Raw genomic sequence first — 27,025 nt, 5'->3', positions numbered from 1 at the left:
AACTATAATGGTGTGTGGAGGATTGTTCATCATTCCCACTGACACTAAACTATAATGGTGTGTGGAGGATTGTTCATCATTCCCGCTGACACTCTAAACTATAATGGTGTGTGGAGGATTGTTCATCATTCCCACTGACAATCTAAACTATAATGGTGTGTGTGGATTGTTCATCATTTCCACTGACACTAAACTATAATGGTGTGTGGAGGATTGTTCATCATTCCCACTGACACTAAACTATAGTGGTGTGTGGAGGATTGTTCATCATTCCCACTGACATTCTAAACTATAATGGTGTGTAGAGGATTGTTCATCATTCCCACTGACACTAAACTATAATGGTGTATGGAGGATTGTTCATCATTCCCACTGACACTCTAAACTATAATGGTGTATGGAGGATTGTTCATCATTCCCACTGACACTCTAAACTATAATGGTGTGTGGAGGATTGTTCATCATTCCCACTGAGACTAAACTATAATGGTGTGTGGAGGATTGTTTATCATTCCCACTGACACTAAACTATAATGGTGTGTGGAGGATTGTTCATCATTCCCACTGACACTCTAAACTATAATGGTGTATGGAGGATTGTTCATCATTCCCATTGACACTCTAAACTATAATGTTGTTTGGAGGATTGTTCATCATTCCCACTGACATTCTAAACTATAATGGTGTGTGGAGGATTGTTCATCATTCCCACTGACACTCTAAACTATAGTGGTGTATGAAGGGTTGTTCATCTTTCCCACTGACACTCTAAACTATAATGGTGTGTGGAGGATTGTTCATCATTCCCACTGACACTCTAAACTATAATGCTGTGTGGAGGATTGTTCATCATTCCCACTGACACTAAACTATAATGGTGTGTGGAGGATTGTTCATCATTCCCACTGACACTAAACTATAATGGTGTGCGGAGGATTCTTCATCATTCCCACTGACACTCTAAACTATAATGGTGTGTGGAGGATTGTTCGTCATTCCCACTGACACTAAACTATAATGGTGTGTGGAGGATTGTTCATCATTCCCACTGACACTCTAAACTATAATGGTGTGTGGAGGATTGTTCATCATTCCCACTGACATTCTAAACTATAATGGTGTGTGGAGGATTGTTCATCATTCCCACTGACACTCTAAACTATTAAGGTGTGTGGAGGATTGTTCATCATTCCCACTGACACTAAACTATAATGGTGTGTGGAGGATTGTTCATCATTCCCACTGACACTAAACTATAATGGTGTGTGGAGGATTGTTCATCATTCCCACTGACACTCTAAACTATAATGGTGTGTGGAGGATTGCTCATCATTCCAACTGACACTCTAAACTATAATGGTGTGTGGAGGATTGTTCGTCATTCCCACTGACACTAAACTATAATGGTGTGCGGAGGATTGTTCATCATTCCCACTGACACTCTAAACTATAATGGTGTGCCGAGGATTGTTCATCATTCCCACTGACATTCTAAACTATAATGGTGTGTGGAGGATTGTTCATCATTCCCACTGACACTCTAAACTATTAAGGTGTGTGGAGGATTGTTCATCATTCCCACTGACACTAAACTATAATGGTGTGTGGAGGATTGTTCATCATTCCCACTGACACTAAACTATAATGGTGTGTTGAGGATTGTTCATCATTCCCACTGACACTCTAAACTATAATGGTGTATGGAGGACTGTTCATCATTCCCACTGACACTCTAAACTATAATGGTGTGTGGAGGATTGTTCATCATTCCCACTGACACTCTAAACTATAATGGTGTATGGAGGACTGTTCATCATTCCCACTGACACTCTAAACTATAATGGTGTGTGGAGGATTGTTCATCATTCCCACTGACACTAAACTATAATGGTGTGTGGAGGATTGTTCATCATTCCCGCTGACACTCTAAACTATAATGGTGTGTGGAGGATTGTTCATCATTCCCACTGACACTCTAAACTATAATGGTGTGTGGAGGATTGTTCATCATTCCCACTGACACTCTAAACTATAATGGTGTGTGGAGGATTGTTCATCATTCCCACTGACACTCTAAACTATAATGGTGTATGGAGGACTGTTCATCATTCCCACTGACACTCTAAACTATAATGGTGTGTGGAGGATTGTTCATCATTCCCACTGACACTAAACTATAATGGTGTATGGAGGATTGTTCATCATTCCCACTGACACTCTAAACTATAATGGTGTGTGGAGGATTGTTCATCATTCCCACTGACACTCTAAACTATAATGGTGTGTGGAGGATTGTTCATCATTCCCACTGACAATCTAAACTATAATGGTGTGTGGAGGATTGTTCATCATTCCCACTGACACTAAACTATAATGGTGTGTGGAGGATTGTTCATCATTCCCACTGACACTCTAAACTATAATGGTGTGTGGAGGATTGTTCATCATTCCCACTGACACTAAACTATAATGGTGTGTGGAGGATTGTTCATCATTCCCACTGACACTCTAAACTATAATGGTGTGTGGAGGATTGTTCATCATTCCCACTGACACTAAACTATAATGGTGTGTGCAGGATTGTTCATCATTCCCACTGACACTCTAAACTATAATGGTGTGTGGAGGATTGTTCATCATTCCCACTGACACTCTAAACTATAATGGTGTGTGGAGGATTGTTCATCATTCCCACTGACACTCTAAACTATTAAGGTGTGTGGAGGATTGTTCATCATTCCCACTGACACTAAACTATAATGGTGTGTGGAGGATTGTTCATCATTCCCACTGACACTAAACTATAATGGTGTGTTGAGGATTGTTCATCATTCCCACTGACACTCTAAACTATAATGGTGTATGGAGGACTGTTCATCATTCCCACTGACACTCTAAACTATAATGGTGTGTGGAGGATTGTTCATCATTCCCACTGACACTCTAAACTATAATGGTGTATGGAGGACTGTTCATCATTCCCACTGACACTCTAAACTATAATGGTGTGTGGAGGATTGTTCATCATTCCCACTGACACTAAACTATAATGGTGTGTGGAGGATTGTTCATCATTCCCGCTGACACTCTAAACTATAATGGTGTGTGGAGGATTGTTCATCATTCCCACTGACACTAAACTATAATGGTGTATGGAGGATTGTTCATCATTCCCACTGACACTCTAAACTATAATGGTGTGTGGAGGATTGTTCATCATTCCCACTGACACTCTAAACTATAATGGTGTGTGGAGGATTGTTCATCATTCCCACTGACACTAAACTATAATGGTGTGTGGAGGATTGTTCATCATTCCCACTGACACTAAACTATAATGGTGTGTGGAGGATTGTTCATCATTCCCACTGACACTCTAAACTATAATGGTGTATGGAGGACTGTTCATCATTCCCACTGACACTCTAAACTATAATGGTGTGTGGAGGATTGTTCATCATTCCCACTGACACTAAACTATAATGGTGTGTTGAGGATTGTTCATCATTCCCACTGACACTCTAAACTATAATGGTGTATGGAGGACTGTTCATCATTCCCACTGACACTCTAAACTATAATGGTGTGTGGAGGATTGTTCATCATTCCCACTGACACTCTAAACTATAATGGTGTATGGAGGACTGTTCATCATTCCCACTGACACTCTAAACTATAATGGTGTGTGGAGGATTGTTCATCATTCCCACTGACACTAAACTATAATGGTGTGTGGAGGATTGTTCATCATTCCCGCTGACACTCTAAACTATAATGGTGTGTGGAGGATTGTTCATCATTCCCACTGACAATCTAAACTATAATGGTGTGTGTGGATTGTTCATCATTTCCACTGACACTAAACTATAATGGTGTGTGGAGGATTGTTCATCATTCCCACTGACACTAAACTATAGTGGTGTGTGGAGGATTGTTCATCATTCCCACTGACCTTCTAAACTATAATGGTGTGTAGAGGATTGTTCATCATTCCCACTGACACTAAACTATAATGGTGTATGGAGGATTGTTCATCATTCCCACTGACACTCTAAACTATAATGGTGTATGGAGGATTGTTCATCATTCCCACTGACACTCTAAACTATAATGGTGTGTGGAGGATTGTTCATCATTCCCACTGAGACTAAACTATAATGGTGTGTGGAGGATTGTTTATCATTCCCACTGACACTAAACTATAATGGTGTGTGGAGGATTGTTCATCATTCCCACTGACACTCTAAACTATAATGGTGTATGGAGGATTGTTCATCATTCCCATTGACACTCTAAACTATAATGTTGTTTGGAGGATTGTTCATCATTCCCACTGACATTCTAAACTATAATGGTGTGTGGAGGATTGTTCATCATTCCCACTGACACTCTAAACTATAGTGGTGTATGAAGGGTTGTTCATCATTCCCACTGACACTCTAAACTATAATGGTGTGTGGAGGATTGTTCATCATTCCCACTGACACTCTAAAATATAATGCTGTGTGGAGGATTGTTCATCATTCCCACTGACACTAAACTATAATGGTGTGTGGAGGATTGTTCATCATTCCCACTGACACTAAACTATAATGGTGTGCGGAGGATTCTTCATCATTCCCACTGACACTCTAAACTATAATGGTGTGTGGAGGATTGTTCGTCATTCCCACTGACACTAAACTATAATGGTGTGTGGAGGATTGTTCATCATTCCCACTGACACTCTAAACTATAATGGTGTGTGGAGGATTGTTCATCATTCCCACTGACATTCTAAACTATAATGGTGTGTGGAGGATTGTTCATCATTCCCACTGACACTCTAAACTATTAAGGTGTGTGGAGGATTGTTCATCATTCCCACTGACACTAAACTATAATGGTGTGTGGAGGATTGTTCATCATTCCCACTGACACTAAACTATAATGGTGTGTGGAGGATTGTTCATCATTCCCACTGACACTCTAAACTATAATGGTGTGTGGAGGATTGCTCATCATTCCAACTGACACTCTAAACTATAATGGTGTGTGGAGGATTGTTCGTCATTCCCACTGACACTAAACTATAATGGTGTGCGGAGGATTGTTCATCATTCCCACTGACACTCTAAACTATAATGGTGTGTGGAGGATTGTTCATCATTCCCACTGACATTCTAAACTATAATGGTGTGTGGAGGATTGTTCATCATTCCCACTGACACTCTAAACTATTAAGGTGTGTGGAGGATTGTTCATCATTCCCACTGACACTAAACTATAATGGTGTGTGGAGGATTGTTCATCATTCCCACTGACACTAAACTATAATGGTGTGTTGAGGATTGTTCATCATTCCCACTGACACTCTAAACTATAATGGTGTATGGAGGACTGTTCATCATTCCCACTGACACTCTAAACTATAATGGTGTGTGGAGGATTGTTCATCATTCCCACTGACACTCTAAACTATAATGGTGTATGGAGGACTGTTCATCATTCCCACTGACACTCTAAACTATAATGGTGTGTGGAGGATTGTTCATCATTCCCACTGACACTAAACTATAATGGTGTGTGGAGGATTGTTCATCATTCCCGCTGACACTCTAAACTATAATGGTGTGTGGAGGATTGTTCATCATTCCCACTGACACTCTAAACTATAATGGTGTGTGGAGGATTGTTCATCATTCCCACTGACACTCTAAACTATAATGGTGTGTGGAGGATTGTTCATCATTCCCACTGACACTCTAAACTATAATGGTGTATGGAGGACTGTTCATCATTCCCACTGACACTCTAAACTATATTGGTGTGTGGAGGATTGTTCATCATTCCCACTGACACTAAACTATAATGGTGTATGGAGGATTGTTCATCATTCCCACTGACACTCTAAACTATAATGGTGTGTGGAGGATTGTTCATCATTCCCACTGACACTCTAAACTATAATGGTGTGTGGAGGATTGTTCATCATTCCCACTGACAATCTAAACTATAATGGTGTGTGGAGGATTGTTCATCATTCCCACTGACACTAAACTATAATGGTGTGTGGAGGATTGTTCATCATTCCCACTGACACTCTAAACTATAATGGTGTGTGGAGGATTGTTCATCATTCCCACTGACACTAAACTATAATGGTGTGTGGAGGATTGTTCATCATTCCCACTGACACTCTAAACTATAATGGTGTGTGGAGGATTGTTCATCATTCCCACTGACACTAAACTATAATGGTGTGTGCAGGATTGTTCATCATTCCCACTGACACTCTAAACTATAATGGTGTGTGGAGGATTGTTCATCATTCCCACTGACACTCTAAACTATAATGGTGTGTGGAGGATTGTTCATCATTCCCACTGACACTCTAAACTATTAAGGTGTGTGGAGGATTGTTCATCATTCCCACTGACACTAAACTATAATGGTGTGTGGAGGATTGTTCATCATTCCCACTGACACTAAACTATAATGGTGTGTTGAGGATTGTTCATCATTCCCACTGACACTCTAAACTATAATGGTGTATGGAGGACTGTTCATCATTCCCACTGACACTCTAAACTATAATGGTGTGTGGAGGATTGTTCATCATTCCCACTGACACTCTAAACTATAATGGTGTATGGAGGACTGTTCATCATTCCCACTGACACTCTAAACTATAATGGTGTGTGGAGGATTGTTCATCATTCCCACTGACACTAAACTATAATGGTGTGTGGAGGATTGTTCATCATTCCCGCTGACACTCTAAACTATAATGGTGTGTGGAGGATTGTTCATCATTCCCACTGACACTAAACTATAATGGTGTATGGAGGATTGTTCATCATTCCCACTGACACTCTAAACTATAATGGTGTGTGGAGGATTGTTCATCATTCCCACTGACACTCTAAACTATAATGGTGTGTGGAGGATTGTTCATCATTCCCACTGACAATCTAAACTATAATGGTGTGTGGAGGATTGTTCATCATTCCCACTGACACTAAACTATAATGGTGTGTGGAGGATTGTTCATCATTCCCACTGACACTCTAAACTATAATGGTGTGTGGAGGATTGTTCATCATTCCCACTGACACTAAACTATAATGGTGTGTGGAGGATTGTTCATCATTCCCACTGACACTCTAAACTATAATGGTGTGTGGAGGATTGTTCATCATTCCCACTGACACTAAACTATAATGGTGTGTGGAGGATTGTTCATCATTCCCACTGACACTCTAAACTATAATGGTGTGTGGAGGATTGTTCATCATTCCCACTGACACTCTAAACTATAATGGTGTGTGGAGGATTGTTCATCATTCCCACTGACACTCTAAACTATTAAGGTGTGTGGAGGATTGTTCATCATTCCCACTGACACTAAACTATAATGGTGTGTGGAGGATTGTTCATCATTCCCACTGACACTAAACTATAATGGTGTGTTGAGGATTGTTCATCATTCCCACTGACACTCTAAACTATAATGGTGTATGGAGGACTGTTCATCATTCCCACTGACACTCTAAACTATAATGGTGTGTGGAGGATTGTTCATCATTCCCACTGACACTCTAAACTATAATGGTGTATGGAGGACTGTTCATCATTCCCACTGACACTCTAAACTATAATGGTGTGTGGAGGATTGTTCATCATTCCCACTGACACTAAACTATAATGGTGTGTGGAGGATTGTTCATCATTCCCGCTGACACTCTAAACTATAATGGTGTGTGGAGGATTGTTCATCATTCCCACTGACACTCTAAACTATAATGGTGTATGGAGGACTGTTCATCATTCCCACTGACACTAAACTATAATGGTGTGTGGAGGATTGTTCATCATTCCCACTGACACTCTAAAATATAATGGTGTGTGGAGGACTGTTCATCATTCCAACTGACACTCTAAACTATAATGGTGTGTGGAGGATTGTTCATCATTCCCACTGACACTCTAAACTATAATGGTGTGTGGAGGATTGTTCATCATTCCCACTGACACTAAACTATAATGGTGTGTGGAGGATTGTTCATCATTCCCACTGACACTCTAAACTATAATGGTGTGTGGAGGATTGTTCATCATTCCCACTGACACTCTAAACTATAATGGTGTATGGAGGACTGTTCATCATTCCCACTGACACTCTAAACTATAATGGTGTGTGGAGGATTGTTCATCATTCCCACTGACAATCTAAACTATAATGGTGTGTGTGGATTGTTCATCATTTCCACTGACACTAAACTATAATGGTGTGTGGAGGATTGTTCATCATTCCCACTGACACTAAACTATAGTGGTGTGTGGAGGATTGTTCATCATTCCCACTGACACTCTAAACTATAATGGTGTGTGGAGGATTGTTCATCATTCCCACTGACACTCTAAACTATTAAGGTGTGTGGAGGATTGTTCATCATTCCCACTGACACTAAACTATAATGGTGTGTGGAGGATTGTTCATGATTCCCACTGACACTAAACTATAATGGTGTGTTGAGGATTGTTCATCATTCCCACTGACACTCTAAACTATAATGGTGTATGGAGGACTGTTCATCATTCCCACTGACACTCTAAACTATAATGGTGTGTGGAGGATTGTTCATCATTCCCACTGACACTAAACTATAATGGTGTGCGGAGGATTGTTCATCATTCCCACTGACACTCTAAACTATAATGGTGTGTGGAGGATTGTTCGTCATTCCCACTGACACTAAACTATAATGGTGTGTGGAGGATTGTTCATCATTCCCACTGACACTCTAAACTATAATGGTGTGTGGAGGATTGTTCATCATTCCCACTGACATTCTAAACTATAATGGTGTGTGGAGGATTGTTCATCATTCCCACTGACACTCTAAACTATTAAGGTGTGTGGAGGATTGTTCATCATTCCCACTGACACTAAACTATAATGGTGTGTGGAGGATTGTTGATCATTCCCACTGACACTAAACTATAATGGTGTGTTGAGGATTGTTCATCATTCCCACTGACACTCTAAACTATAATGGTGTATGGAGGACTGTTCATCATTCCCACTGACACTCTAAACTATAATGGTGTGTGGAGGATTGTTCATCATTCCCACTGACACTCTAAACTATAATGGTGTATGGAGGACTGTTCATCATTCCCACTGACACTCTAAACTATAATGGTGTGTGGAGGATTGTTCATCATTCCCACTGACACTAAACTATAATGGTGTGTGGAGGATTGTTCATCATTCCCGCTGACACTCTAAACTATAATGGTGTGTGGAGGATTGTTCATCATTCCCACTGACACTCTAAACTATAATGGTGTATGGAGGATTGTTCATCATTCCCACTGACACTAAACTATAATGGTGTGTGGAGGATTGTTCATCATTCCCACTGACACTTTAAACTATAATGGTGTGTGGAGGATTGCTCATCATTCCAACTGACACTCTAAACTATAATGGTGTGTGGAGGATTGTTCATCATTCCCACTGACACTCTAAACTATAATGGTGTGTGGAGGATTGTTCATCATTCCCACTGACACTAAACTATAATGGTGTGTGGATGATTGTTCATCATTCCCACTGACACTCTAAACTATAATGGTGTGTGGAGGATTGTTCATCATTCCCACTGACACTCTAAACTATAATGGTGTGTGGAGGATTGTTCATCATTCCCACTGACACTCTAAACTATAATGGTGTATGGAGGACTGTTCATCATTCCCACTGACACTCTAAACTATAAGGGTGTGTGGAGGATTGTTCATCATTCCCACTGACACTAAACTATAATGGTGTATGGAGGATTGTTCATCATTCCCACTGACACTCTAAACTATAATGGTGTGTGGAGGATTGTTCATCATTCCCACTGACACTCTAAACTATAATGGTGTGTGGAGGATTGTTCATCATTCCCACTGACACTAAACTATAATGGTGTATGGAGGATTGTTCATCATTCCCACTGACACTCTAAACTATAATGGTGTGTGGAGGATTGTTCATCATTCCCACTGACACTCTAAACTATAATGGTGTGTGGAGGATTGTTCATCATTCCCACTGACAATCTAAACTATAATGGTGTGTGGAGGATTGTTCATCATTCCCACTGACACTAAACTATAATGGTGTGTGGAGGATTGTTCATCATTCCCACTGACACTAAACTATAATGGTGTGTGGAGGATTGTTCATCATTCCCACTGACACTCTAAACTATAATGGTGTGTGGAGGATTGTTCATCATTCCCACTGACACTAAACTATAATGGTGTGTGGAGGATTGTTCATCATTCCCACTGACACTCTAAACTATAATGGTGTGTGGAGGATTGTTCATCATTCCCACTGACACTCTAAACTATAATGGTGTGTGGAGGATTGTTCATCATTCCCACTGACACTCTAAACTATTAAGGTGTGTGGAAGATTGTTCATCATTCCCACTGACACTAAACTATAATGGTGTGTGGAGGATTGTTCATCATTCCCACTGACACTAAACTATAATGGTGTGTTGAGGATTGTTCATCATTCCCATAGACACTCTAAACTATAATGGTGTATGGAGGACTGTTCATCATTCCCACTGACACTCTAAACTATAATGGTGTGTGGAGGATTGTTCGTCATTCCCACTGACACTAAACTATAATGGTGTGCGGAGGATTGTTCATCATTCCCACTGACACTCTAAACTATAATGGTGTGTGGAGGATTGTTCATCATTCCCACTGACATTCTAAACTATAATGGTGTGTGGAGGATTGTTCATCATTCCCACTGACACTATAAACTATTAAGGTGTGTGGAGGATTGTTCATCATTCCCACTGACACTAAACTATAATGGTGTGTGGAGGATTGTTCATCATTCCCACTGACACTAAACTATAATGGTGTGTTGAGGATTGTTCATCATTCCCACTGACACTCTAAACTATAATGGTGTATGGAGGACTGTTCATCATTCCCACTGACACTCTAAACTATAATGGTGTGTGGAGGATTGTTCATCATTCCCACTGACACTCTAAACTATAATGGTGTATGGAGGACTGTTCATCATTCCCACTGACACTCTAAACTATAATGGTGTGTGGAGGATTGTTCATCATTCCCACTGACACTAAACTATAATGGTGTGTGGAGGATTGTTCATCATTCCCGCTGACACTCTAAACTATAATGGTGTGTGGAGGATTGTTCATCATTCCCACTGACACTCTAAACTATAATGGTGTGTGGAGGATTGTTCATCATTCCCACTGACACTCTAAACTATAATGGTGTATGGAGGACTGTTCATCATTCCCACTGACACTCTAAACTATAATGGTGTGTGGAGGATTGTTCATCATTCCCACTGACACTAAACTATAATGGTGTATGGAGGATTGTTCATCATTCCCACTGACACTCTAAACTATAATGGTGTGTGGAGGATTGTTCATCATTCCCACTGACACTAAACTATAATGGTGTGTGGAGGATTGTTCATCATTCCCACTGACACTCTAAACTATAATGGTGTGTGGAGGATTGTTCATCATTCCCACTGACACTCTAAACTATAATGGTGTGTGGAGGATTGTTCATCATTCCCACTGACACTCTAAACTATTAAGGTGTGTGGAAGATTGTTCATCATTCCCACTGACACTAAACTATAATGGTGTGTGGAGGATTGTTCATCATTCCCACTGACACTAAACTATAATGGTGTGTTGAGGATTGTTCATCATTCCCATAGACACTCTAAACTATAATGGTGTATGGAGGACTGTTCATCATTCCCACTGACACTCTAAACTATAATGGTGTGTGGAGGATTGTTCGTCATTCCCACTGACACTAAACTATAATGGTGTGCGGAGGATTGTTCATCATTCCCACTGACACTCTAAACTATAATGGTGTGTGGAGGATTGTTCATCATTCCCACTGACATTCTAAACTATAATGGTGTGTGGAGGATTGTTCATCATTCCCACTGACACTCTAAACTATTAAGGTGTGTGGAGGATTGTTCATCATTCCCACTGACACTAAACTATAATGGTGTGTGGAGGATTGTTCATCATTCCCACTGACACTAAACTATAATGGTGTGTTGAGGATTGTTCATCATTCCCACTGACACTCTAAACTATAATGGTGTATGGAGGACTGTTCATCATTCCCACTGACACTCTAAACTATAATGGTGTGTGGAGGATTGTTCATCATTCCCACTGACACTCTAAACTATAATGGTGTATGGAGGACTGTTCATCATTCCCACTGACACTCTAAACTATAATGGTGTGTGGAGGATTGTTCATCATTCCCACTGACACTAAACTATAATGGTGTGTGGAGGATTGTTCATCATTCCCGCTGACACTCTAAACTATAATGGTGTGTGGAGGATTGTTCATCATTCCCACTGACACTCTAAACTATAATGGTGTGTGGAGGATTGTTCATCATTCCCACTGACACTCTAAACTATAATGGTGTATGGAGGACTGTTCATCATTCCCACTGACACTCTAAACTATAATGGTGTGTGGAGGATTGTTCATCATTCCCACTGACACTAAACTATAATGGTGTATGGAGGATTGTTCATCATTCCCACTGACACTCTAAACTATAATGGTGTGTGGAGGATTGTTCATCATTCCCACTGACACTCTAAACTATAATGGTGTGTGGAGGATTGTTCATCATTCCCACTGACAATCTAAACTATAATGGTGTGTGGAGGATTGTTCATCATTCCCACTGACACTAAACTATAATGGTGTGTGGAGGATTGTTCATCATTCCCACTGACACTCTAAACTATAATGGTGTGTGGAGGATTGTTCATCATTCCCACTGACACTAAACTATAATGGTGTGTGGAGGATTGTTCATCATTCCCACTGACACTCTAAACTATAATGGTGTGTGGAGGATTGTTCATCATTCCCACTGACACTAAACTATAATGGTGTGTGGAGGATTGTTCATCATTCCCACTGACACTCTAAACTATAATGGTGTGTGGAGGATTGTTCATCATTCCCACTGACACTCTAAACTATAATGGTGTGTGGAGGATTGTTCATCATTCCCACTGACACTCTAAACTATTAAGGTGTGTGGAGGATTGTTCATCATTCCCACTGACACTAAACTATAATGGTGTGTGGAGGATTGTTCATCATTCCCACTGACACTAAACTATAATGGTGTGTTGAGGATTGTTCATCATTCCCACTGACACTCTAAACTATAATGGTGTATGGAGGACTGTTCATCATTCCCACTGACACTCTAAACTATAATGGTGTGTGGAGGATTGTTCATCATTCCCACTGACACTCTAAACTATAATGGTGTATGGAGGACTGTTCATCATTCCCACTGACACTCTAAACTATAATGGTGTGTGGAGGATTGTTCATCATTCCCACTGACACTAAACTATAATGGTGTGTGGAGGATTGTTCATCATTCCCGCTGACACTCTAAACTATAATGGTGTGTGGAGGATTGTTCATCATTCCCACTGACACTAAACTATAATGGTGTATGGAGGATTGTTCATCATTCCCACTGACACTCTAAACTATAATGGTGTGTGGAGGATTGTTCATCATTCCCACTGACACTCTAAACTATAATGGTGTGTGGAGGATTGTTCATCATTCCCACTGACAATCTAAACTATAATGGTGTGTGGAGGATTGTTCATCATTCCCACTGACACTAAACTATAATGGTGTGTGGAGGATTGTTCATCATTCCCACTGACACTCTAAACTATAATGGTGTGTGGAGGATTGTTCATCATTCCCACTGACACTAAACTATAATGGTGTGTGGAGGATTGTTCATCATTCCCACTGACACTCTAAACTATAATGGTGTGTGGAGGATTGTTCATCATTCCCACTGACACTCTAAACTATAATGGTGTGTGGAGGATTGTTCATCATTCCCACTGACACTCTAAACTATAATGGTGTGTGGAGGATTGTTCATCATTCCCACTGACAATCTAAACTATTAAGGTGTGTGGAGGATTGTTCATCATTCCCACTGACACTAAACTATAATGGTGTGTGGAGGATTGTTCATCATTCCCACTGACACTAAACTATAATGGTGTGTTGAGGATTGTTCATCATTCCCACTGACACTCTAAACTATAATGGTGTATGGAGGACTGTTCATCATTCCCACTGACACTCTAAACTATAATGGTGTGTGGAGGATTGTTCATCATTCCCACTGACACTCTAAACTATAATGGTGTATGGAGGACTGTTCATCATTCCCACTGACACTCTAAACTATAATGGTGTGTGGAGGATTGTTCATCATTCCCACTGACACTAAACTATAATGGTGTGTGGAGGATTGTTCATCATTCCCGCTGACACTCTAAACTATAATGGTGTGTGGAGGATTGTTCATCATTCCCACTGACACTCTAAACTATAATGGTGTATGGAGGACTGTTCATCATTCCCACTGACACTAAACTATAATGGTGTGTGGAGGATTGTTCATCATTCCCACTGACACTCTAAAATATAATGGTGTGTGGAGGACTGTTCATCATTCCAACTGACACTCTAAACTATAATGGTGTGTGGAGGATTGTTCATCATTCCCACTGACACTCTAAACTATAATGGTGTGTGGAGGATTGTTCATCATTCCCACTGACACTAAACTATAATGGTGTGTGGAGGATTGTTCATCATTCCCACTGACACTCTAAACTATAATGGTGTGTGGAGGATTGTTCATCATTCCCACTGACACTCTAAACTATAATGGTGTATGGAGGACTGTTCATCATTCCCACTGACACTCTAAACTATAATGGTGTGTGGAGGATTGTTCATCATTCCCACTGACAATCTAAACTATAATGGTGTGTGTGGATTGTTCATCATTTCCACTGACACTAAACTATAATGGTGTGTGGAGGATTGTTCATCATTCCCACTGACACTAAACTATAGTGGTGTGTGGAGGATTGTTCATCATTCCCACTGACACTCTAAACTATAATGGTGTGTGGAGGATTGTTCATCATTCCCACTGACACTCTAAACTATTAAGGTGTGTGGAGGATTGTTCATCATTCCCACTGACACTAAACTATAATGGTGTGTGGAGGATTGTTCATGATTCCCACTGACACTAAACTATAATGGTGTGTTGAGGATTGTTCATCATTCCCACTGAAACTCTAAACTATAATGGTGTATGGAGGACTGTTCATCATTCCCACTGACACTCTAAACTATAATGGTGTGTGGAGGATTGTTCATCATTCCCACTGACACTAAACTATAATGGTGTGCGGAGGATTGTTCATCATTCCCACTGACACTCTAAACTATAATGGTGTGTGGAGGATTGTTCGTCATTCCCACTGACACTAAACTATAATGGTGTGTGGAGGATTGTTCATCATTCCCACTGACACTCTAAACTATAATGGTGTGTGGAGGATTGTTCATCATTCCCACTGACATTCTAAACTATAATGGTGTGTGGAGGATTGTTCATCATTCCCACTGACACTCTAAACTATTAAGGTGTGTGGAGGATTGTTCATCATTCCCACTGACACTAAACTATAATGGTGTGTGGAGGATTGTTGATCATTCCCACTGACACTAAACTATAATGGTGTGTTGAGGATTGTTCATCATTCCCATTGACACTCTAAACTATAATGGTGTATGGAGGACTGTTCATCATTCCCACTGACACTCTAAACTATAATGGTGTGTGGAGGATTGTTCATCATTCCCACTGACACTCTAAACTATAATGGTGTATGGAGGACTGTTCATCATTCCCACTGACACTCTAAACTATAATGGTGTGTGGAGGATTGTTCATCATTCCCACTGACACTAAACTATAATGGTGTGTGGAGGATTGTTCATCATTCCCGCTGACACTCTAAACTATAATGGTGTGTGGAGGATTGTTCATCATTCCCACTGACACTCTAAACTATAATGGTGTATGGAGGATTGTTCATCATTCCCACTGACACTAAACTATAATGGTGTGTGGAGGATTGTTCATCATTCCCACTGACACTTTAAACTATAATGGTGTGTGGAGGATTGCTCATCATTCCAACTGACACTCTAAACTATAATGGTGTGTGGAGGATTGTTCATCATTCCCACTGACACTCTAAACTATAATGGTGTGTGGAGGATTGTTCATCATTCCCACTGACACTAAACTATAATGGTGTGTGGAGGATTGTTCATCATTCCCACTGACACTCTAAACTATAATGGTGTGTGGAGGATTGTTCATCATTCCCACTGACACTCTAAACTATAATGGTGTGTGGAGGATTGTTCATCATTCCCACTGACACTCTAAACTATAATGGTGTATGGAGGACTGTTCATCATTCCCACTGACACTCTAAACTATAAGGGTGTGTGGAGGATTGTTCATCATTCCCACTGACACTAAACTATAATGGTGTATGGAGGATTGTTCATCATTCCCACTGACACTCTAAACTATAATGGTGTGTGGAGGATTGTTCATCATTCCCACTGACACTCTAAACTATAATGGTGTGTGGAGGATTGTTCATCATTCCCACTGACACTAAACTATAATGGTGTATGGAGGATTGTTCATCATTCCCACTGACACTCTAAACTATAATGGTGTGTGGAGGATTGTTCATCATTCCCACTGACACTCTAAACTATAATGGTGTGTGGAGGATTGTTCATCATTCCCACTGACAATCTAAACTATAATGGTGTGTGGAGGATTGTTCATCATTCCCACTGACACTAAACTATAATGGTGTGTGGAGGATTGTTCATCATTCCCACTGACACTCTAAACTATAATGGTGTGTGGAGGATTGTTCATCATTCCCACTGACACTAAACTATAATGGTGTGTGGAGGATTGTTCATCATTCCCACTGACACTCTAAACTATAATGGTGTGTGGAGGATTGTTCATCATTCCCACTGACACTCTAAACTATAATGGTGTGTGGAGGATTGTTCATCATTCCCACTGACAATCTAAACTATAATGGTGTGTGGAGGATTGTTCATCATTCCCACTGACACTAAACTATAATGGTGTGTGGAGGATTGTTCATCATTCCCACTGACACTCTAAACTATAATGGTGTGTGGAGGATTGTTCATCATTCCCACTGACACTAAACTATAATGGTGTGTGGAGGATTGTTCATCATTCCCACTGACACTCTAAACTATAATGGTGTGTGGAGGATTGTTCATCATTCCCACTGACACTAAACTATAATGGTGTGTGGAGGATTGTTCATCATTCCCACTGACACTCTAAACTATAATGGTGTGTGGAGGATTGTTCATCATTCCCACTGACACTCTAAACTATAATGGTGTGTGGAGGATTGTTCATCATTCCCACTGACACTCTAAACTATTAAGGTGTGTGGAAGATTGTTCATCATTCCCACTGACACTAAACTATAATGGTGTGTGGAGGATTGTTCATCATTCCCACTGACACTAAACTATAATGGTGTGTTGAGGATTGTTCATCATTCCCATAGACACTCTAAACTATAATGGTGTATGGAGGACTGTTCATCATTCCCACTGACACTCTAAACTATAATGGTGTGTGGAGGATTGTTCGTCATTCCCACTGACACTAAACTATAATGGTGTGCGGAGGATTGTTCATCATTCCCACTGACACTCTAAACTATAATGGTGTGTGGAGGATTGTTCATCATTCCCACTGACATTCTAAACTATAATGGTGTGTGGAGGATTGTTCATCATTCCCACTGACACTCTAAACTATTAAGGTGTGTGGAGGATTGTTCATCATTCCCACTGACACTAAACTATAATGGTGTGTGGAGGATTGTTCATCATTCCCACTGACACTAAACTATAATGGTGTGTTGAGGATTGTTCATCATTCCCACTGACACTCTAAACTATAATGGTGTATGGAGGACTGTTCATCATTCCCACTGACAATCTAAACTATAATGGTGTGTGGAGGATTGTTCATCATTCCCACTGACACTAAACTATAATGGTGTGTGGAGGATTGTTCATCATTCCCACTGACACTCTAAACTATAATGGTGTGTGGAGGATTGTTCATCATTCCCACTGACACTAAACTATAATGGTGTGTGGAGGATTGTTCATCATTCCCACTGACACTCTAAACTATAATGGTGTGTGGAGGATTGTTCATCATTCCCACTGACACTCTAAACTATAATGGTGTGTGGAGGATTGTTCATCATTCCCACTGACAATCTAAACTATAATGGTGTGTGGAGGATTGTTCATCATTCCCACTGACACTAAACTATAATGGTGTGTGGAGGATTGTTCATCATTCCCACTGACACTCTAAACTATAATGGTGTGTGGAGGATTGTTCATCATTCCCACTGACACTAAACTATAATGGTGTGTGGAGGATTGTTCATCATTCCCACTGACACTCTAAACTATAATGGTGTGTGGAGGATTGTTCATCATTCCCACTGACACTAAACTATAATGGTGTGTGGAGGATTGTTCATCATTCCCACTGACACTCTAAACTATAATGGTGTGTGGAGGATTGTTCATCATTCCCACTGACACTCTAAACTATAATGGTGTATGGAGGACTGTTCATCATTCCCACTGACACTCTAAACTATAATGGTGTGTGGAGGATTGTTCATCATTCCCACTGACACTAAACTATAATGGTGTGTGGAGGATTGTTCATCATTCCCGCTGACACTCTAAACTATAATGGTGTGTGGAGGATTGTTCATCATTCCCACTGACACTCTAAACTATAATGGTGTATGGAGGATTGTTCATCATTCCCACTGACACTAAACTATAATGGTGTGTGGAGGATTGTTCATCATTCCCACTGACACTTTAAACTATAATGGTGTGTGGAGGATTGCTCATCATTCCAACTGACACTCTAAACTATAATGGTGTGTGGAGGATTGTTCATCATTCCCACTGACACTCTAAACTATAATGGTGTGTGGAGGATTGTTCATCATTCCCACTGACACTAAACTATAATGGTGTGTGGAGGATTGTTCATCATTCCCACTGACACTCTAAACTATAATGGTGTGTGGAGGATTGTTCATCATTCCCACTGACACTCTAAACTATAATGGTGTGTGGAGGATTGTTCATCATTCCCACTGACACTCTAAACTATAATGGTGTATGGAGGACTGTTCATCATTCCCACTGACACTCTAAACTATAAGGGTGTGTGGAGGATTGTTCATCATTCCCACTGACACTAAACTATAATGGTGTATGGAGGATTGTTCATCATTCCCACTGACACTCTAAACTATAATGGTGTGTGGAGGATTGTTCATCATTCCCACTGACACTCTAAACTATAATGGTGTGTGGAGGATTGTTCATCATTCCCACTGACACTAAACTATAATGGTGTATGGAGGATTGTTCATCATTCCCACTGACACTCTAAACTATAATGGTGTGTGGAGGATTGTTCATCATTCCCACTGACACTCTAAACTATAATGGTGTGTGGAGGATTGTTCATCATTCCCACTGACAATCTAAACTATAATGGTGTGTGGAGGATTGTTCATCATTCCCACTGACACTAAACTATAATGGTGTGTGGAGGATTGTTCATCATTCCCACTGACACTCTAAACTATAATGGTGTGTGGAGGATTGTTCATCATTCCCACTGACACTAAACTATAATGGTGTGTGGAGGATTGTTCATCATTCCCACTGACACTCTAAACTATAATGGTGTGTGGAGGATTGTTCATCATTCCCACTGACACTCTAAACTATAATGGTGTGTGGAGGATTGTTCATCATTCCCACTGACAATCTAAACTATAATGGTGTGTGGAGGATTGTTCATCATTCCCACTGACACTAAACTATAATGGTGTGTGGAGGATTGTTCATCATTCCCACTGACACTCTAAACTATAATGGTGTGTGGAGGATTGTTCATCATTCCCACTGACACTAAACTATAATGGTGTGTGGAGGATTGTTCATCATTCCCACTGACACTCTAAACTATAATGGTGTGTGGAGGATTGTTCATCATTCCCACTGACACTAAACTATAATGGTGTGTGGAGGATTGTTCATCATTCCCACTGACACTCTAAACTATAATGGTGTGTGGAGGATTGTTCATCATTCCCACTGACACTCTAAACTATAATGGTGTGTGGAGGATTGTTCATCATTCCCACTGACACTCTAAACTATTAAGGTGTGTGGAAGATTGTTCATCATTCCCACTGACACTAAACTATAATGGTGTGTGGAGGATTGTTCATCATTCCCACTGACACTAAACTATAATGGTGTGTTGAGGATTGTTCATCATTCCCATAGACACTCTAAACTATAATGGTGTATGGAGGACTGTTCATCATTCCCACTGACACTCTAAACTATAATGGTGTGTGGAGGATTGTTCGTCATTCCCACTGACACTAAACTATAATGGTGTGCGGAGGATTGTTCATCATTCCCACTGACACTCTAAACTATAATGGTGTGTGGAGGATTGTTCATCATTCCCACTGACATTCTAAACTATAATGGTGTGTGGAGGATTGTTCATCATTCCCACTGACACTCTAAACTATTAAGGTGTGTGGAGGATTGTTCATCATTCCCACTGACACTAAACTATAATGGTGTGTGGAGGATTGTTCATCATTCCCACTGACACTAAACTATAATGGTGTGTTGAGGATTGTTCATCATTCCCACTGACACTCTAAACTATAATGGTGTATGGAGGACTGTTCATCATTCCCACTGACAATCTAAACTATAATGGTGTGTGGAGGATTGTTCATCATTCCCACTGACACTAAACTATAATGGTGTGTGGAGGATTGTTCATCATTCCCACTGACACTCTAAACTATAATGGTGTGTGGAGGATTGTTCATCATTCCCACTGACACTAAACTATAATGGTGTGTGGAGGATTGTTCATCATTCCCACTGACACTCTAAACTATAATGGTGTGTGGAGGATTGTTCATCATTCCCACTGACACTCTAAACTATAATGGTGTGTGGAGGATTGTTCATCATTCCCACTGACAATCTAAACTATAATGGTGTGTGGAGGATTGTTCATCATTCCCACTGACACTAAACTATAATGGTGTGTGGAGGATTGTTCATCATTCCCACTGACACTCTAAACTATAATGGTGTGTGGAGGATTGTTCATCATTCCCACTGACACTAAACTATAATGGTGTGTGGAGGATTGTTCATCATTCCCACTGACACTCTAAACTATAATGGTGTGTGGAGGATTGTTCATCATTCCCACTGACACTAAACTATAATGGTGTGTGGAGGATTGTTCATCATTCCCACTGACACTCTAAACTATAATGGTGTGTGGAGGATTGTTCATCATTCCCACTGACACTCTAAATTATAATGGTGTGTGGAGGATTGTTCATCATTCCCACTGACACTCTAAACTATTAAGGTGTGTGGAAGATTGTTCATCATTCCCACTGACACTAAACTATAATGGTGTGTGGAGGATTGTTCATCATTCCCACTGACACTAAACTATAATGGTGTGTTGAGGATTGTTCATCATTCCCATAGACACTCTAAACTATAATGGTGTATGGAGGACTGTTCATCATTCCCACTGACACTCTAAACTATAATGGTGTGTGGAGGATTGTTCGTCATTCCCACTGACACTAAACTATAATGGTGTGCGGAGGATTGTTCATCATTCCCACTGACACTCTAAACTATAATGGTGTGTGGAGGATTGTTCATCATTCCCACTGACATTCTAAACTATAATGGTGTGTGGAGGATTGTTCATCATTCCCACTGACACTCTAAACTATTAAGGTGTGTAGAGGATTGTTCATCATTCCCACTGACACTAAACTATAATGGTGTGTGGAGGATTGTTCATCATTCCCACTGACACTAAACTATAATGGTGTGTTGAGGATTGTTCATCATTCCCACTGACACTCTAAACTATAATGGTGTATGGAGGACTGTTCATCATTCCCACTGACACTCTAAACTATAATGGTGTGTGGAGGATTGTTCATCATTCCCACTGACACTCTAAACTATAATGGTGTATGGAGGACTGTTCATCATTCCCACTGACACTCTAAACTATAATGGTGTGTGGAGGATTGTTCATCATTCCCACTGACACTAAACTATAATGGTGTGTGGAGGATTGTTCATCATTCCCGCTGACACTCTAAACTATAATGGTGTGTGGAGGATTGTTCATCATTCCCACTGACACTCTAAACTATAATGGTGTGTGGAGGATTGTTCATCATTCCCACTGACACTCTAAACTATAATGGTGTGTGGAGGATTGTTCATCATTCCCACTGACACTCTAAACTATAATGGTGTATGGAGGACTGTTCATCATTCCCACTGACACTCTAAACTATAATGGTGTGTGGAGGATTGTTCATCATTCCCACTGACACTAAACTATAATGGTGTATGGAGGATTGTTCATCATTCCCACTGACACTCTAAACTATAATGGTGTGTGGAGGATTGTTCATCATTCCCACTGACACTCTAAACTATAATGGTGTGTGGAGGATTGTTCATCATTCCCACTGACAATCTAAACTATAATGGTGTGTGGAGGATTGTTCATCATTCCCACTGACACTAAACTATAATGGTGTGTGGAGGATTGTTCATCATTCCCACTGACACTCTAAACTATAATGGTGTGTGGAGGATTGTTCATCATTCCCACTGACACTAAACTATAATGGTGTGTGGAGGATTGTTCATCATTCCCACTGACACTCTAAACTATAATGGTGTGTGGAGGATTGTTCATCATTCCCACTGACACTCTAAACTATAATGGTGTGTGGAGGATTGTTCATCATTCCCACTGACACTCTAAACTATTAAGGTGTGTGGAGGATTGTTCATCATTCCCACTGACACTAAACTATAATGGTGTGTGGAGGATTGTTCATCATTCCCACTGACACTAAACTATAATGGTGTGTTGAGGATTGTTCATCATTCCCACTGACACTCTAAACTATAATGGTGTATGGAGGACTGTTCATCATTCCCACTGACACTCTAAACTATAATGGTGTGTGGAGGATTGTTCATCATTCCCACTGACACTCTAAACTATAATGGTGTATGGAGGACTGTTCATCATTCCCACTGACACTCTAAACTATAATGGTGTGTGGAGGATTGTTCATCATTCCCACTGACACTAAACTATAATGGTGTGTGGAGGATTGTTCATCATTCCCGCTGACACTCTAAACTATAATGGTGTGTGGAGGATTGTTCATCATTCCCACTGACACTAAACTATAATGGTGTATGGAGGATTGTTCATCATTCCCACTGACACTCTAAACTATAATGGTGTGTGGAGGATTGTTCATCATTCCCACTGACACTCTAAACTATAATGGTGTGTGGAGGATTGTTCATCATTCCCACTGACAATCTAAACTATAATGGTGTGTGGAGGATTGTTCATCATTCCCACTGACACTAAACTATAATGGTGTGTGGAGGATTGTTCATCATTCCCACTGACACTCTAAACTATAATGGTGTGTGGAGGATTGTTCATCATTCCCACTGACACTAAACTATAATGGTGTGTGGAGGATTGTTCATCATTCCCACTGACACTCTAAACTATAATGGTGTGTGGAGGATTGTTCATCATTCCCACTGACACTAAACTATAATGGTGTGTGGAGGATTGTTCATCATTCCCACTGACACTCTAAACTATAATGGTGTGTGGAGGATTGTTCATCATTCCCACTGACACTCTAAACTATAATGGTGTGTGGAGGATTGTTCATCATTCCCACTGACACTCTAAACTATTAAGGTGTGTGGAGGATTGTTCATCATTCCCACTGACACTAAACTATAATGGTGTGTGGAGGATTGTTCATCATTCCCACTGACACTAAACTATAATGGTGTGTTGAGGATTGTTCATCATTCCCACTGACACTCTAAACTATAATGGTGTATGGAGGACTGTTCATCATTCCCACTGACACTCTAAACTATAATGGTGTGTGGAGGATTGTTCATCATTCCCAAAGACACTCTAAACTATAATGGTGTATGGAGGACTGTTCATCATTCCCACTGACACTCTAAACTATAATGGTGTGTGGAGGATTGTTCATCATTCCCACTGACACTAAACTATAATGGTGTGTGGAGGATTGTTCATCATTCCCGCTGACACTCTAAACTATAATGGTGTGTGGAGGATTGTTCATCATTCCCACTGACACTCTAAACTATAATGGTGTATGGAGGACTGTTCATCATTCCCACTGACACTAAACTATAATGGTGTGTGGAGGATTGTTCATCATTCCCACTGACACTCTAAAATATAATGGTGTGTGGAGGACTGTTCATCATTCCAACTGACACTCTAAACTATAATGGTGTGTGGAGGATTGTTCATCATTCCCACTGACACTCTAAACTATAATGGTGTGTGGAGGATTGTTCATCATTCCCACTGACACTAAACTATAATGGTGTGTGGAGGATTGTTCATCATTCCCACTGACACTCTAAACTATAATGGTGTGTGGAGGATTGTTCATCATTCCCACTGACACTCTAAACTATAATGGTGTATGGAGGACTGTTCATCATTCCCACTGACACTCTAAACTATAATGGTGTGTGGAGGATTGTTCATCATTCCCACTGACAATCTAAACTATAATGGTGTGTGTGGATTGTTCATCATTTCCACTGACACTAAACTATAATGGTGTGTGGAGGATTGTTCATCATTCCCACTGACACTAAACTATAGTGGTGTGTTGAGGATTGTTCATCATTCCCACTGACACTCTAAACTATAATGGTGTATGGAGGACTGTTCATCATTCCCACTGACACTCTAAACTATAATGGCGTGTGGAGGATTGTTCATCATTCCCACTGACACTCTAAACTATAATGGTGTGTGGAGGACTGTTCATCATTCCCACTGACACTCTAAACTATAATGGTGTGTGGAGGATTGTTCATCATTCCCACTGACACTAAACTATAATGGTGTATGGAGGATTGTTCATCATTCCCACTGACACTCTAAACTATAATGGTGTGTGGAGGATCGTTCATCATTCCAACTGACACTAAACTATAATGGTGTGTGGAGCATTGTTCATCATTCCCACTGACACTCTAAACTATAATGGTGTGTGGAGGATTGTTCATCATTCCCACTGACACTAAACTATAATGGTGTGTGGAGGATTGTTCATCATTCCCACTGACACTCTAAACTATAATGGTGTGTGGAGGATTGTTCATCATTCCCACTGACACTAAACTATAATGGTGTGTGGAGGATTGTTCATCATTCCCACTGACACTCTAAACTATTAAGGTGTGTCGAGGATTGTTCATCAGTCCCACTGACACTAAACTATAATGGTGTGTGGAGGATTGTTCATCATTCCCACTGACACTGAACTATAATGGTGTATGGAGCATTGTTCATCATTCCCACTGACACTCTAAACTATAATGGTGTGTGGAGGATTGTTCATCATTCCCACTGACACTCTAAACTATTAAGGTGTGTGGTGGATTGTTCATCATTCCCACTGACACTAAACTATAATGGTGTGTGGAGGATTGTTCATCATTCCCACTGACACTAAACTATAGTGGTGTGTTGAGGATTGTTCATCATTCCCACTGACACTCTAAACTATAATGGTGTATGGAGGACTGTTCATCATTCCCACTGACACTCTAAACTATAATGGCGTGTGGAGGATTGTTCATCATTCCCACTGACACTCTAAACTATAATGGTGTATGGAGGACTGTTCATCATTCCCACTGACACTCTAAACTATAATGGTGTGTGGAGGATTGTTCATCATTCCCACTGACACTAAACTATAATGGTGTATGGAGGATTGTTCATCATTGCCACTGACACTCTAAACTATAATGGTGTGTGGAGGATTGTTCATCATTCCCACTGAAACTCTAAACTATAATGGTGTGTGGAGGATTGTTCATCATTCCCACTGACACTAAACTATAATGGTGTGTGGATGATTGTTTATCATTCCCACTGACACTAAACTATAATGGTGTATGGAGGATTGTTCATCAATCCCACTGACAAAAAAATATAATGGTGTGTGGAGGATTGATCATCATTCCCACTGACACTAAACTATAATGGTGTGTGGAGGATTGTTCATCATTCCCACTGACACTCTAAACTATAATGGTGTATGGAGGATTGTTCATAATTCCCTATGACACTCTAAACTATAATGTTGTTTGGAGGATTGTTCATCATTCCCACTGACACTCTAAACTATAATGGTGTGTGGAGGATTGTTCATCATTCCCACTGACACTCTAAACTATAGTGGTGTATGAAGGGTTGTTCATCATTCCCACTGACACTCTAAACTATAATGGTGTGTGGAGGATTGTTCATCATTCCCACTGACACTAAACTATAATGGTGTGTGGAGGATTGTTCATCATTCCCACTGACACTCTAAACTATAATGGTGTGTGGAGGATTGTTCATCATTCCCACTGACACTCTAAACTATAATGGTGTATGGAAGACTGTTCATCATTCCCACTGACACTCTAAACTATAATGGTGTGTGGAGGATTGTTCATCATTCCCACTGACACTAAACTATAATGGTGTATGGAGGATTGTTCATCATTCCCACTGACACTCTAAACTATAATGGTGTGTGGAGGATTGTTCATCATTCCCACTGACACTCTAAACTATAATGTTGTATGGAGGATTGTTCATCATTCCCACTGACACTCTAAACTATAATGGTGTG

Source organism: Salmo salar, chromosome 17 (genome assembly GCF_965601325.2).
Source record: "Salmo salar chromosome 17, fSalSal1, whole genome shotgun sequence".
Classification (NCBI taxonomy): Eukaryota; Metazoa; Chordata; class Actinopteri; order Salmoniformes; family Salmonidae; genus Salmo; species Salmo salar.
This window is presented reverse-complemented; position numbering follows the sequence as displayed.